At 39.6% G+C, this 12,837-nt stretch overlaps 1 non-coding gene across 1 annotated transcript; it reads left to right on the top strand.

Moving 5' to 3' along the window:
* The first annotated feature begins 12,483 nt into the window (after positions 1 to 12,483).
* On the top strand, positions 12,484 to 12,557 carry Trnas-cga (transfer RNA serine (anticodon CGA)). The gene has a single exon. It is a non-coding gene; the product is annotated as a tRNA-Ser (tRNA).
* Positions 12,558 to 12,837: the final 280 nt, after the last annotated feature.

The following is a 12,837-nucleotide window of genomic DNA, read 5'->3' as shown; positions in this document are numbered from 1 at the left end:
TAAAATGCTATTATACGTGCATCTTGTCTTACATTGGGATTACATCCAGAAAAGCTTGGTAAGTTGAAAATATTTTAAGACAAAAATGCATTTAATGTATGAAATCCACTGAACATCCTTGTGTAGAAACAGCACACTAAAGATTTGTCTTCATGATCACATGGTCAACTGGGAGCTACAACTCACCACAGCTGCCCAGCATCACTTGAAAGTATAATACTGCACATTGCTAGTTGGAAAAATCAAAATTCAAAATTCAAAGTACAGTTTTACTGAATGCATATTGACTTTGTGCCACAGTAAAGTAAAAAATTGTAGAAAAATTAAATTGTAAGTTGAATGATTAAGTCAACTGTCTATATTCTTAACATTCGTGATCTTATTCAAATGCTACTACTTTAACAATACAATTATAAAATAAAAAAAGAAAAAAGAAAAACCACATTGATTTATTTCAAAGTCTATAACTTCCTTAAATTTAACTTTAGATTAAATTGATTTTAAGTATCTGGGCCACTGCATAGACCTTCCTAGTTGTTTATCTCAAGGTAAACAACATGATTATAATTGTTCAAACTGTTTGTGTCAGTAGAAAAAGAATAAGAAAAACCTGCCTTCATTTTTCTCAGTCATCTAAATTTCAAGTGTGTAAATAATTTCCATTTCCTTAAATATTGTATTTCTGACATCCAAAGTATAGGTAACAAAAGCAAAAACTGACAGATGGGACTACATCAAATTTAAAAACCTTTTGGTGCATCAAAGGACACAATCACCAGAGTAAAAAGAGCTATTTTATCTAGTTCAGAGAGCAATAACAAAAATTGCTGGGTGACTTAAATAGCAGACAGTTATTTCTCAAGTTTTAGAGATTGACTGGCCAGGATCTGAGAACAGAGTGAAGGCATGGTCGGGATGAGGACCCTGTTCCTAAAGAGAGAAACAGTCTCTCTTGGAGGGGCTCTTCTCCATCGTGCTCTGCTCTCATGCCTTAATTACCTCCCAAAGGCCCCACCTCCAATTATCACATCAGGGATTAGAGTTTCCACAAATGCATTGTGGGGACACACAAACTTTTAGTTCATAGCGTTCTCTCCCTGGCCCTCCAAAATTCATGTCATTGTCAAGTGCCAAATACATTCATTCTATTCCAACGGCCCCAGACATAAACTGATTCTGGCATCAGCTCTAATAGTCTAATATCCAACGTTTCATTTAAATATCATCTAAATCAGATATCGATGAGACTTGGGTACAATTCAGTCTATGCAAAAATCTTGCCCATGTGTGAAGCCAAACAAGTTTTTTGCTTCCAAAATATAATGGTCAGAAGGGGAATAAGACAGATAATCCTGTCCAAAAGGGAGAAATGAGAAAAGAAAGAGGTGATGGGTCTAAAGCAAGTTAAAAATCTAGCAAAGTGAACTGCATGCAAATAATCTTTGGTTCAATGCAGGCCTACTGAGGTCACCACATGCAAGCCCTCACCAGATAGCAAACCTGCTAGTCCCTTCCTTGATCTTAGATTTCTAGGCTCCAGAAGCGTGAGCAACAAATTTCTGTTTGTAAGCCACCTAACCTGGCTTTTTTTTTATAGCAGCCTGAACAGACCAAGAGGCAGAGTGGAGTATTGCAACTATAGCCAAGGATCTCTGCAAGGGTTGCCGGGAGCCACCAGGAGTGGGTAGAGGCAAGGGAAGTTTCCCTGGAGTTTCACAAAGAGCATGGCCTGCCAACACATTGATTTTAGACTTCTAGCCTCCAGAACTGTGAGAGATTATATTATTGTTGTTTTAAGCCACCAGTTAGTGGTAATTTGTATGACAGCCTTAGGAAATGAATAGATCTGACACTTTCAAAATACCTGGGCATCTCGGTCCTTGCAGATGGTTTTGGGTGTGGGTCCCTGTTGTAAATTCCTGTATCACCCTTTTTCTTGAGGGTGGAAACTTCGTTTTCTCTTCCGTTCATCCTGTTTATAACAGAGCACCTGGAATATAATAGGCATTCCACAAATACTTGTGAACTCTATGAACTACTTTTGTAATCTCCATAGGATTTAACACAGAACTTTGCACTTAGTAAGCATTTAATAAAGGGGTGTTTATTGGGTCCAAATATTTTCCATCTTGTGCTATGTAGTCTGTCTTTTCATCATCATAATAGTATTAATAGTAATTTCTTTTCCCTTTTTAGGATGAGTCCACCTTTCCTACTGGTACTATTTTCTCCAATTTAGGAAATTCTCTCTGGCAAGACAAATTCAAGTTTGACATCCCTCTCTTACAGTCTTGTCAAGTAGGTTGGTCAATAATTGCTGCTGGCAAAGGTATCTGGAAGTGCCTAGGCTGCTTCTCTCCACTTTGCCTAAATCTTGACTAGGTTTCACAAGGAGACACAAATATATTTGATAATTGGGAAGAGTCTCTGGGTCTGTCAACTCTGGTGTCTGGTTATTGTCAGCTGTTAAGAGGTCACTTAGGCCAGGCGCCGTGGCATATGCCTGTAATCCCAGCTGCTTGGGAGACTGAGGCAGGAGGATTTCAAGTTCAAAGCCAGCCTCAACAAATTAGTGAGGCACAACTCAGTGAGATCCTGTCTCTAAATAAAGTACAAAAAAGGCCTGAGGATGTGGTTCAGTTGTTAAGTGTTATGGTGAGATCGTAATACATCACCAAGTCGATCTTAAAGCAAGAGATGGAACCATCTTTATTCACAAGCTGGTGGTCTGGATTCACCAGCTGGCGGGACAGAGGAGCAGGCTGCAAGTGTGCACCCTTCAACCTCCTCCAAGGGTTTGAGTATACCTTTTATACCATAAGTAAAGCATGTCAGTACATTAATTGTAAGTGACCGTTGCTATGACGATCAGAGAATGGTTACTAACATTTAAACAAATGTTAACATTTTATGTGGTTAGGGTACACTGCCCAAGAAAAATGAGACCCAGAGGGAGAATAATCTTATATTGTATATGAATTGCCATTTTGTTTTGCCAAACATGATATGCTAAGCAACTATTGTTGGGTACAGAGGTGGGGTATTCCCATGGGAGAAGCTGTTCCTATATGACACGGAGTCTCAGGGAAAAATGGAGTCTGTTTGGTCATTGCCCATATAGCCTGGCCCATAACATAAACACCCCTGGCTTCAATTCCAAGTTCTAAAAAACAAAACAAAACAAAAAAAACATGTCACTTAGGAATTCTTAATATTGATTAGCAGTCTATCCATTAATGCTTGGTACCTTAAAATATTTTATTAGTAGAAAATACTGTGTGAGAATTACAATGGATTCTACTGTCATGTGTAACTAAGAAGAACGGATATAATAATGAAAAAAGAAAATATTATATAGCAGGTGTAAGTCTGTCAAGACTGTCCTGAAGTTAACATATTTCGAATAATGCTGACAAAAGCAAGAGGAGTAGTGTATACATCCTTTTGATTTTTTAAGGAAGTGAAATATTGGAGGAAATTAGCCTAGTAAGTATTTACTGATTCAGATGCTCTAAAGTGTTGACTTAAAGAATAGGGAATTCTAGAGGTAGATGGGAGGAGGAATATAGGACATTATGTAATGTGTTTTCTCCCATTTTTTTTTTTTTGAGAAAGTTGCCTGAAATAAATAATAGGTGATTTCATGAGCGGTAAATGTAAGGATTGCAGCATTTCCAAGGGATGCGAATGAAAGTCAGGAGGAGCAACTTGCTTCTGATGAAGATGGATATTTACGGATTGACTGTCTAAAGTTTATTAAAGTTGCATCCCTTCTTTGTATCTCTGTGCCTTCCTCAATCCCAATAATTCTTAAATTTGGTCTTTTCATGATGTCCCATAGTTCTTGGAGATTCTGTTCATGATTTCTTACCATCTTCTCTGTTTGGGCAACTTTATTTTCAAGATTAAATATTTTGTCTTCATTGTCTGAGGTTCTGTCTTCCAAGTGGTCTATTCTTTTGGTGATGCTGTCCATTGAGTTTTTTATTTGGTTTATTGTTTCCTTCATTTGAAGAATTTCCATTTGGTTTTTTTTTTGAGAATCTCTATCTCTTTGTTGAAATGATCTTTTGCTTCCTCAGGTGCTCTTTCAGCTTATTGGTCTTATCATTCATTGCCTGCATTTGCTCTCTTATCTCATCCTTTGCTTCGTGAATCATCTTAACCATGTATAATGTCCTTTTCTGACATTTCTTTTAACATACTGTCATTGGATTCTATTAATATAGAATCTAGATTTGTTTGGATCATTTTCTTCCCTTGTTTTTTCATGTTGTTCGTGTATCTTTCCCTCTAGTAGTGCAGATCTGGGGTATTGCAGATTTCCCCCTATAGGTTTTTAGTGGCCCTATAGGTTTCTAAAACCCTTTCTTTAAGGGGAGATCAATATTAGCAGTGCCCAATTCAAACACTATGCAATCCTAGAACAAATAGCCCTTATGAGGACAATAAGAAAATTGTCATAATAAACAGAATGAGTTAAAATATTATCTTCAATAAAACAAACAGATTTGCAATAAGGTCTGCAGTTTCTAATGGAGGACAAAGAGGATGCAGAGGGATGTAGAATGTGGCTGTTAATGGGATAAGAAAAGACTGTACAGTTCTAGGTAATAGAAAGGGTGAGAGTGTAATCAAAAGAAATTGGATGTTAGCATGCAAAAAAGGGAGAAAGAGACTCTGAGGGAACAGGTAAACAAAAGGAAAAGAGAGCAAGAAAAGTAAAGAAATAAAAACTTAATTTTTTTCTATAAGGAGAAAAAAAGAAAATCGACAGTATAACAGTCATATAGTAATGAAACCTTCCAGAGTTCAGTAGCCTGATGCATGAGAGGTACCTGACAATGAGCTTCAAGCCTCCAGCAGGCATCTCAGGATGGGTTTTGCCCCACCTAAAGATCAGAGCTACGGCTTCCAGGATTATCCAAGATGGCCGCTCTGGCTTTGAAATGTGTTGGCAAATGGGGAACTGCAACTCAGGGTGTGGAAAGTGGTCAGCTGGAGGTCCTGGAGGCCGGATGCGGTTGGTCAGGCAGGGGTCCTGGAGGTCAGGTGTGTTTGGTGTGGTTGCGGGATCCTGGAGGCTGGGTGCAGTCAGTCTGGGGTCCCCGTGATAGGTCGCAGTCAGTTGGTCTGGGGGTCCTGGCGGCAGGGAGCAGTCAGTCAATGTGAGGGCCCCAGAGGCAGGGAGTGATCGGTCAGGCTGAGGGATCCTGGAGATGGGGCTTAGTCAGTCCAGCCAGTGGTCCTACGGGGCCTGGCTGTTGTCTCAAAATGGCGGCAGCCATGTGTCATCAAACCTGCAGGTACTGTAACAGTGAACTTCCAGGCAACAGCAGGCGGCTGGTGCTCCACTGCTGGTAGGCGATCAGTTTGCTGACTGTTGTCGGAGGATTGGGAGGTGAACCTTGTGCGTTGGGTGATGGGTAGGTGTAAGGCAGGCGATGGACCGACCAGAGGCAGGCAAATGGCGGATCTGCTTTCCCTTCTTCTTTCTCTCAGGCTGACTCTTGGAGTGAAACCTCCACATTTTCCTTCCCTCATCTATACATTACCATATTTTGAATTCTGCCTCCAGTCTGTCCCTTGTATTTGTTTCTTCTTTTCCAATTTCTCTGATACTCATTAGTTCATGCTTGGGTTATTGTAGTATCCTTATAACTGGCCTTCCTGGCTTGGCTCCACCTAACCCATGCCCTTAGTTTATCCTGGACACCACTAGAAACTAAATGTGTCTGATACCATCAGTGGTGTTTGGGAGGATTAAACTGACTCTCTGGTGTTAATTGTCCTACCCTGAAATTTCATTGCAACCTTTAATCTTATATTTCTGTTCTTTTCCATTTTCAGCATGTATTTTTGGAAAGCTATTCAGCCTCTTCTGTTTTTATTTTAATGTCTGTTTTTGGATGAGAATAGTTTCTTTTGATTGCTCCCTGATCTAGTAAGCCTGGCTTCCTTACTAGCAGTCCTGTGAGTCAGGACACTGCCTGTGTGGTGGTCTTACTGTGTAGCAACTGAGAGCAAGGGTTTTGTAGTTTGATAGGTCTGAGATTGAATGTTAGTAATATTACTTACTGACTGTGACTTCGGGCCTTTGGTTTTCACATCTATATAATGGGGATAACTATGAGGTCATAAAATTTTGTAATAATAAAAAGAACTCTTCAGGCTAGGGCTTGGCTCTTGGTGGCATATGGTAGTCATTCCTCTCATTCCTGTTGGTCATAGTAGAAAGTGTGACACAGTTCCCAATCTATATAATGAGATCATGTGTTTTGTTTAGGCCCTTTTCTGTAACAGGAAGCACATGGTAAGGAGGACCATGTTAGATTACAAAATACCTTTCATATGAGAGAATGCCCTCCCAAGAGGGATCCCCAAAGAGACAGATGTATGACTGAAGCAGGGTTCATTGTTTCACAACATCATTTTGGGTGGGAATATCAGAATTCTGTTTTGATGCTGGAGGAAGAAAGGAATTTTCTATTTAGGCTGAAGACAATAGGTGAGTCCACCCTTTGATCCCTGGAGATGGTTAAGTTTTGGCTTTATTATATTAAGGGAATTCTTGAGTCCTTACTAGTTACTTTGAAGAAATCACTGCTATGGCTCTATGGATGGCCCCAAGGATGCTTAGACCAGTTTAGAATAAATTCTTTGAGTCTTCACATTTTCCTCTTGATGGTTTTAGCAGGGACAGGGGACAGTGGGTGTACTTCGGCAGTTAGCTGAGTGTGTGTGTGGTAAACCATGCTATGCAGTTAGAAAATTACTTTAAATTCTTTTAACTGACTGATTCTGTTTCACCACAGTGGGGCACAAGATAAGGTCACATTCTTTTCTGTTATTTAAATGAATGACTCCAATCCTTACTTTTTTTTTTTTTTTCCTAATTATAAAAATACTCCCCCACCCCTTTTTTTGTTGTTGTTGTTGAGATTCTCTCTCTGTAACTCTAAAATTCTGGACACATATGCTGAGTAGAAGGGATCAGGCCTGAAAGAAAGAAACCTATCAAGCCTGCCTAGTTACTGTGGGAACCCAACCTGCTCAAAGTTGTCTCTGGGGATCTGTCATTTCAGTGTGCCTAGTCACCACTGTGACTGAGTCTGGCAGTCATTGCTGATTAGGTAGCAGTTTCTGTGGGTGAACAAAGCAGACTTGCCACCTTGGTTATACCCAGTTATTCAGTACATACCAAGACGGGTCAGCTCTCAGGGACATACATCTTTAGGGACAGAGCTTTTTCCTCTTACACATCGTTGGTGATCATTATTCATGGATTCCATGTCTGTGAATTCACCATCTTACTAATGCTTATTTGTAACTCTATTTGCAGACATGCAAAAAATGGCAAAAAAACGAGCTGCCTAATCCTCATATCCCCAGTTGATGTTGATCAAAGTGATGCTGTCTTCTTGCTTGAGCTCTTACTGTAAACAAGGGTACTTTTCTAGGTCTATTTTTGGCTACATTTCTGCGCTCTTTGCTGGTGATTTCACTGTTTGAAATGGGCCTCAAATGTAGTGCTGAAGTGCTGCATGGGGTTCCTAAGCTTGAGAAGACGATGATGTGCCTTCCAGAGAAAATACTTGTTTTAGATAAACTTCAACTAGGCACGACTTAGTGCTGTGGACTGCGAATTCATTGTTAATGAATCGACTAAAGACATATGTAGTTTTCCCTTTATTGATGTGCTTCCTGCCTTCTCCCCATGATGTCAGTCACTTCCATCCCCCCACCCCACTCAGAGAGGGTAGAGAAAGGAGGGTCCTGAGCCCTTTGGGCAATTGTAAAGGGAACAGAAACCAAAGGGAACAGAAACCAAACAATCATTAGATGTGACAAAGACCGATAATCAAGAAGCCTAAAGGGGAGTGGGAAAGGAGAAAAGAGAAAGGGGAAGAAAGAGGGAGAACTACAAGAGACCATTTCCATTATTACCCCTCCTGCCAAGAGCAACTAGAAAGAAGGCCTCCCACATTAGGAAGCGCAGGTCCTGAAGAAGGGAGGTGGCATTGGAACCTGAGGAAGGAGGAGGTTCAGGAAGGGGACTGCTGCTCTCCTGGCAGAACGGCCCCCCATCTCCTACACCCCGCCCCCACTCCCTCAGGGGCAGCAGAGTCACAGACATGGACATTTTGGTCACTGTAGGCAGTGTAGTGAAAGAAGACTTCTGCATGGCGTTCCTGGTATAAATGACAGGTGGGTGGAATGACTAGGTTGATAAAAAGAAACCAGGCATCCTTAGCTTGAATCTGAATTCATTCCATGTTCAAGAAGTAGGACTGACCAACTGGAAAATCAGAAGGCACGGAGTATTTCTTTTTACCCTGGTGTCCTGTTCAAGCTTTGAGAGGCATTTCTGCTGTCACTGGGACCTGGTCTGGGTGCTTTTTTTTTTTTTTTTTCCCAATCTTCTCACCCTCAGAGAGACACTTCTGCAAAGGAAGCTCCTCTCTGTATTTCAATTTCAACATCCTGGGAACAGTGCTGGACAGGGTCAGGTTGTAGGAACTGGAGGGAGGGGCCCTGGACGGGCAACGATACATATTAAATAAGGTGTTTTTAAACAGAGACACACAAAACAAAGTTATGTATTAGTCCTTTTCCAAAAAATGGGACCAGAGGTGTGGCCTCTGGAATCTAACCCTGTATTATTCGCTAGGAAGTAGGATGACTCAGTATTTATTAATTCCATGTTCTCCTTCAGCGTTTATAGGGCATAAGTGCTAACAATCAACCCTACATATAGTCATTTCCCTAAGATGGACCTGTAGGGGCTGGGGATATAGCTCAGTTGGTAGAGTGCTTGCCTTGCATGCACAAGGCCCTGGGTTCAATCCCCAGCACCAAAAAAAAAAAAAAAAAAAAAAAAAAAAAAAAAAAGAGCCAGCACCTAAGATGGACCTGTAATGTCAGGGAGGATGTTCAGCAATTGTCCTGTAAGAACTTGTGGAAGGATCTGACTCCTCATTCCTAAAGTGCCATCCTTGTCTCCATTAATGTCCTCCAGCAGGCTAGTATATATATGTACTCTCTTGACAAGGGAATCTCTGTCCTTTTCATCTCTGCCATTAGCTAGGGAGGGTTGGTGGTGTGGCACAAGGTAGGGGGATAATCCAGAGATGCCATGGTACAACTTGTCCTTGCCCATCTCAAGCCGACTCCACCAGCTCTGCTCCTGTGGTCTCTCTTTTGGGCCAGATATGGATAAAAGTCCTCATTCTGGCCTCAGAATAATTATATTTGTGGTAGGAGAATTTAATTTCTTGTTCTCATTCCCTCAATATATAATTACAAAAATTAAGAACAATCTGACACTGGTACCTTTCCCAAGATCCGAGCTGTTCAGTTGTAACCAAGGTCACCCTGATAGAAAGTGATGTAGACACTGAAACAGTTGTCTGTGAGTCCTGCTTACATCACTTCTAGAATAAAATGTCAGGGCGCAAAGAGTATTAAATCAACACTGCCCAAAGTTGACAGGTCTGCTCTGGCAGGAGACTGAATTCGTGTTTAATCAAAACTGTATTGGATTTTGTTGTTTAATCTTAGCTTTTGGTGAAAAATTCAAAGATAGCAGTGTTCTCCTAAATTTGACAGAGTTGGAAAGATTTATTACATGTGCAGGAGACCAGTCTTGAAGACTTATGCTATTGCTACCCTGAGAATTTCTATAAAAGGGTTTGGGGCGTATTCGTCTGGGTTCAAGAGATGGGGCTCAGTTTATACCTTGTGTCTCTTTTGGCATCAATTCAGCTTTACTTCTTTCAGGAATGTATCTTTTTTTTTTTTTTTAATGGCTTGTATCAGAGTAATGATAATTTTAAAACATACAAATACAAAATTGTGTTTAAAATTTAACATTGTAGTTGAAAATACCTTCCTTTTCCTACACTCAGACTTATTCAAGGTAAACAAGTCTTCCTTGATTAGATGTGTCTTGCCCTGACTTTTCTCTCTCTCTTTTTTTTTTTTTAAATTGGGTACCAGGGATTTAACTCAGGGGCACTCAGCCACTGAGCCACATCCCCAGTTCTGTTTTGTATTTTATTTAGAAACAGGGTTTCACTGAGTTGCTTAGCACCTTGCACCTTGCCGTTGCTGAGGCTGGCTTTGAACTTGCCATCCTCTTGTCTCAGCCTCCCAAGCCAAGCCGCTGGGATTACAAGCATGCTCACCTGAAAATACCAGTTACAACACTTTGTATAATTAATTACTATTTTAAAATATATTGATTAAGTGTATGTCAGTTATTTCTGATATTTTCTATACTCCCCACTTCTTGCCAACTGGTGGTATGACCTGGTCTTAAGGATTATTGTAAGCTCTGTGTGTTTTTCTTTCATCTTGTTTCTTCTGTTCTTTTTTTTTCATCATTCTATGCTATGACAAAAGCAATTATAGGATACTTAACTGCTTTTAGAAAAACCATGTTTACCCCTCTAATTGTAATCCAAATATAGTAAAGGAAAAAATGAAATAGTAGCAGTTTGAAAAAAGGAGCAAGGCACAGGCATAAATGATGATTATGTTACTTTGAGTGATAGAATATGAAATCTCCACGACAGAAGGAGAAATCAGGTGAGGAAATAAACATTTAGCTTCTGAGGCTGTGGGGTTACAGGGTCATGGCAAAGAGTTGGTGTGAGCCCTGGGTTCAATTCCCAGTACCAAAGACATCCCCCATTCCGACTCTGCACTTGGCATTCAGTAAGTATTATCTCTCCTTATTAAAACTACTCATTGTTGAGTAGAGTGATGTAAGTAATACTCAACTAAGAGTGTATTCAGTGGGAACTATTTATATCAGGATCATTTTTCTATTTCTAAATTGGTTTGAGAATCAGAAACAGTTAGAATCTGAAAAAGCACTAGAGGGAGCCAGATCCCTTTGTGATAAATTCTTCTTTGTCCTGGAGCTAGGACACAGCTTCTGCTCTTGTTTTAGCTCAGTTTGTAGATTTGTGAATTTAATGCTCAGCCTGAGTCCACAGACACAATTACACGTGCATTAAAAATTCAACAATCACAGGCTTTAGAGGTAAACTGTTCCACATTAGAAGGGACTTGAGACCTTTTATCTAAATACAGTCTATGGACATTGTTTGGATCATGATTCAAGCAAACCAGCCTTAAAAAGATGTTTGTGAGACAACTAGGGAAATTTGATTAGGAACTAAATACTAAATTATATTATGGAATTATCACTTATTTTATTAGGTGTGATAATGGTATCTTGGTAATGCTACAAAATTCCTTTTCTAGTAAAGACACAGAAGAATTTTTGCATGAAATTATGTGATGCCAAAATTCATTATAATATATTCCACAACAAAGAAAGTGTGTGTATGTGGAGGTGGGTATGGAGTGGGGGATAACAGAAGAGATAAAATTAACAGCATCTGGATAATTGTTGGAATAGGAGTTTATTATACTATTTACTCTTATTTTTGTGAGCATCTAAAATTTTCTGTTAAAAGTAAAATAAGTACAGATATTATATTCCCACAATATTTTTATAGTTTAGTTTATTATCATTTATGGCTCATGTGTATTTATTTCTTAGGTTACAAACTCAGTTGTGTAAGAAGAGATTACCTTTCCCCCTACAGTTGAATTTAATTCAAGGTTTGAGCCTCTATTATACTAGATGTCTGAAACTAAGGATCATTTAATTCGGAGTAATCTCACATTGCACTGTCAAAACCTAAATTGAAGATAATCTGAATTTTCCCACCTCCACTTGCCAGCAGAAGTACTGAGTAAAAGTTAGTAGTGGGATGGGGTGGTGATGAGTTGGGGGCTGGATCTTGCTTGACACCTCTGGAGGCAGACCTCTGGTAAGACAACACTGACCTCCTCTTGGGTCAGTTCGTTCTTGCAGATGACAGCCACATTGTCCAATGACCATTCACAAGGTCTCTTCCTAGTATTGGGGTACTTCTTTTGACATGGAGGAACAGTCAGAGAATTCCACTCTGGCTTTCTCAGCCCTGCCTGCTTAGCTATGTCTGCTCTACTTCTATACCACATTTGCCATAGAAGGCCCTAAAAGACTTCTCTAGGACATTTGCCACTTCTGCAGGTTCTGCTTTCAAGTCCCTTAACAAATTTGGGGAATTTGGAGTTCAGTCCTTAGAAGAGAGTGATTTCTACAGATTACCTTGTTAAGGGAATATTGCAGTGTCTGATTTCTCTCTTTGAATCCTGTGGTATCTCTGTCTTTTCTGGTAAGCAGATCTAGCATATAATCTTTAATGATTAATTATGGAATAAACAGGCTAAAGTCCTTTAGAGTCCTGGATGTAGAGAAGGGTTATGGGTTCACAGGAATTATGAGGAAAATTTTCTTCAATTAATATAATAAAATATTATCTACTGAATAATTTTAATTTTAAACAGCATTTCCTTCTCATACAAAAATAAATGAGGGAAACAGTAGTAAATAGTGGTTAAGAATGTGGATTCTGGGGCTGGGGATATAGCTCAGTTGGTAGAGTGCTTGCCTCGAAAGCACAAGGCCCTGGGTTCAATCCCCAGTACCAAAAAAAAAAAGGTGGATTCTGGTCTTAGCAGACCAGTGTTCTTCTAATGCTGTCTCTAAGTCTACTCAGTGGGAATCACAAATTTTTAAAGATTTTTAAACTCCAATTTTCTTATTTATAAAGTAGACATTATAATATTTATCATGCAGTGTTTGGGGGAAGGTTAAACAAGACTATGTATATAAAGTGAACAAGAAAATTTAACCCAAGTATAATGCCTATACATGGATACATGGTAATCATTTGTATTATTAAGAATAACAAAACCAGGAGGAAAAGTCCC

This window comes from Sciurus carolinensis, chromosome 3, assembly GCF_902686445.1.
Source record: "Sciurus carolinensis chromosome 3, mSciCar1.2, whole genome shotgun sequence".
In the NCBI taxonomy this organism is placed as follows: Eukaryota; Metazoa; Chordata; class Mammalia; order Rodentia; family Sciuridae; genus Sciurus; species Sciurus carolinensis.
The sequence above is the reverse complement of the archived record's forward strand: the minus strand, read 5'-3'. Positions and strand labels throughout refer to the sequence as shown.